Consider the following 3615-nt stretch of genomic DNA (forward strand, 5'->3'; position numbering starts at 1 on the left):
TTTCCTCATTCTGTGGTCTCTTTCTTCTATGATTGAGCCTTGAAATCTGAACAGTGACATCAAAGCCTTGACTAATTTCAAGAATATCCCACAGTCTTCTGATAAATCGGAACTCTTACGACCAGACTTTCCAGCAGACATCTGTTTCCATTCTGTTTGCCCCCCTTTAATGCAGCTAATCCTTCATTTTCAGTTTATAAATGGATTCCTGCCAGGCCGGCTCAGCTACCTTAACACATTTGCTATTTAATTAGGCCTGTGCAGGATTCCCCATCCCATAATAACACACCTACGTTGTGAATCAAGACTCCAAATGCACAGGATTTCAGCCCAGACCTAGTGTGTGTGCATTCCCAGCTCACATTGTCACATACACAAATATACTACATGTAATATGAGCTAACACCAATGCGAGAGATCTCATTCAGCGCTGGAAATGTGTCCAGTGAGAGGGAAATGAGAAGCCCGGTCCCAAACACTGATCTCAGGTCATTTTTGTGCTGTAGGCTGACTTTCTCCTGTCTTTACGAAGGGTGCTGCAGAGAGACAAACAGCTTCATAATTTTTTTTCTTGCCTGCCCTGAATGCAACTTGGAAGCCATGAGTGCAGAGAGAAATCCAGCTTCTTGCATCGTCCACTAGAGGGCAGTAGTACAAGACAAAAGAATTATGCTGTGTTTTTCACCAAGGTGAACTTCACTCTGCAGGGTGGCAAAATAAATTACTTGACAAAAGTTATGAAAGAGGACCCCTCCCCCCGGCGCTGCTAAAATTCATGATCCAGGACCGATTTCTAATTTTTATCCCATCAGCCAAGCCACACTGACATACTGACCAAAGAGGTACTTTGTATTTCTGCTTAAGGGAGGTGCAGTGTTCTAGAACTGAACATCTGTGCCATTGTTCATTTGTAATCAATACCTTGGAAAACAAAAATGGTCGAATAGAAATGAATAACTGTGATGAAGGTAAAAAAGTGGCAATTGTTGAGTTGCCTGTTCATAAAAAGTCCCTGAAACAAATGAAACAATGCTGCTTCTTACAGGATTCCTACAGCCGTCTCGGTCGATATGTCCAGTGTTTGAATTTAATCAAAAATAGTCGCAAAACCATGAAATCGAAAGCATCGGCAGGAAAAAGCATTCAAGGTACTAGTGTGATAGGCAAGCCGTCCTTCCCTTAAATCCTGCGGTTGCCTGAAAGCAGAAAATGAAAACTATTTTCTCATAATAAGGCAGCTTCCCTCTCTTCAAATAATTTCTATGAAATTCACGACAGCCAGGGCTGGGTCGACCGGGTCCATTCTGCGGACGAGAGAGCAGAATTCCAGAAGCCTAATTAGAAACAACTGAGAAACCAGTACATTTGATATAGTTTGCTCACCTGAAAAAATAAACCGAATCTAGATTTGGTGGGTTTCTTCTCCAGAGTTGTCGGGAGAAGGAGAAAGGGGTTTTGCTGAAGTCAGGGGAATGACCGCGTGAGAAGGAGTGTAAAACTGCTCAGACCATTGGCCCGGTACGGTCACTGCGAGGTCAGCCAAGGAGGTAAAAGGTCACCAGGATGTCGCAGGTCTGCTCTTGCCAGCGTCGACCTCTGATCCCCTCTCTGATCCTATTAACACAATTATCTAGTTATCCCCTTGCTGGGTTAGGCTGGAATTTAATAATGGTCTTGCAGAAAAATAACAAAATAATAAAATGTTTTGTTATTGTTTTCTTTGGATCTGGGTGGCACAGAAGCCTCGTGGGTAGCTCTGCCGTCTCCCTCTGCCAGCACTGAGGGTTTGAATCTCACCTCAGTTCCGCACGTCGAGTTTGCATGTTCTCGCTGTGTTAAGCGGGTTCCTTTAAGCACTCCAGTTTCCACCTGGCTTGAAAAGATAAGCAGTTAGGCTAATGCACACCTCCAAATTGCAAGTGTATAAATACGCAGTAAGTACCCTGGGATTGACTGTCTTTCCACCCATGGTGTAAGCCAACCTTGGGCCTGTGACAGTTTCCAGGCCTCCCATGACCCTGTAACAGAATGGAAGGTGGATGGATGGAACTTTATAGACTGAACTAACAAAATTGTATTTGCTTATCATACAGGACAAACCGCTTGGTAGGCACTCAAATTAAACTGAGATATTGCATAAATAAGGTTGTCATGTGGTTTATGGGATCCTGTCACCCACGATCCTAACCATTCCATCACCTCCTCAAACCCAGGGGGTCCAGTAATCTGAAACATCTAACATGCAAAAAATGCTCAGGAGATACTTCAGCTGTTAATGCAGAAGATGTGCAATCATGTGTTTATGACTGTGTTAGCCAATTTGTCCTTTGTCTTAATGGCTCCGGCTTATAGTTGGCCTGATTGCACCCTTAAAACATGGAACAGCAGCACTAGAAGGATAAGCTCAGTTGTTACTAAGAACAGCTGAGAATCATTCTGTTGTGCGTCAACATTGTCGTGTTGGATTTCATGGCTGCAGGATGTTTACTCGAAAAAGAAACCCTAACCTTTGCTTCTTCGTAAGATAGCTTTGTGATCTGCTCAGTAAGAACCTAATAATTTGGCCGTGTGGATCCAGCACATGGCTCTGCAGTGGGCAGAGACTGCAATGCTGTCAGGACTGCAGCAGAATCCAGCCCCAGAAACACCACAGAATCTACATTATGTGGCATATATTCATACTTTAATGTAGGTTGTCCAGCAACTAGCTTGACATACATGTGCAAAACTAGTGCAAACTGACTTAAGCCAGGCTACGTGTCACGGGAACGCTCGCGATCGCGGGTAGAGCGGCGATCGTGCGAGGCGAACGGGCAGAAAGCAGGCGGAAGTCGGGGTAAACTGGGGTTTATTAAACTGACTTGGAGCAGGAAACATGAAACGCCGACTTACATCAATGACAGACAAGGCAAACAGGTAAGACCAGGACTTAAATACACAAGACTGATTGAAAGCAAACGGACACAGCTGGGTACAATCCGGGAAACACACGTGGGTAATCAGGGGGCGTGGCACACACGAGGAGCGGACGAGCCGGGCATGACACTACGTCCAGCAGCATACAATTTGTTCTGTGTATAGGCAGGAAAATAACCGACAGCATTTGCCAGGTTGGAGAGATCCATTCCCCACCATTACGACTGTGCTTAACCCCCCCCCCCCCATGCATACTACACCTGAGCAGCCCTTAAAGTGGCAGTAAAATAAAACAAGTAGTACTTTATGTACCGTCCCAAGACGCATTAGCAAACAGACATGCGTTAGCTGCCACGTGTGAAGCCTGGAGGTGCGGATTTTGCTTTCACATGCATTGTGTTGAGTCGCTTACCCAACCTCACAGACAAATAACACCATACCCAGGTCCGGTTTTACAACACCTAAACGACACTTCTCAACGCACCTTTCTGGAGATTTCTGCAGTCATGCGTCTCCTTCAATCTCAAGGAAGTATGAGGCCAAATTAAAATTGAGAAAAACCCCACCATGCATCCACTGCCTGGGATCTCTGCCTCAACTTTGCCTGCCCTTCACTGAGTGTACTTGATCCTCCTTGATTTACGGAGGCAGAGAGTCCACTGGGGACTCACTGGAGGTAATGGCAGCAAGAGAAAAACT

General features: G+C 45.2%; 1 long non-coding RNA gene across 1 annotated transcript; it reads right to left on the bottom strand.

The window, feature by feature from the left end:
• Positions 1-1286: 1286 nt before the first annotated feature.
• On the bottom strand, positions 1287-2483 carry LOC125743576 (uncharacterized). Its single transcript, XR_007398327.1, has 3 exons — positions 1943-2483; positions 1798-1869; positions 1287-1614 (listed from the first exon to the last, which is right to left on the bottom strand). It is a non-coding gene; the product is annotated as an uncharacterized LOC125743576 (long non-coding RNA).
• Between the last annotated feature and the right edge of the window lie 1132 nt (positions 2484-3615).

This window comes from Brienomyrus brachyistius, chromosome 1 (genome assembly GCF_023856365.1).
Source record: "Brienomyrus brachyistius isolate T26 chromosome 1, BBRACH_0.4, whole genome shotgun sequence".
In the NCBI taxonomy this organism is placed as follows: domain Eukaryota; kingdom Metazoa; phylum Chordata; class Actinopteri; order Osteoglossiformes; family Mormyridae; genus Brienomyrus; species Brienomyrus brachyistius.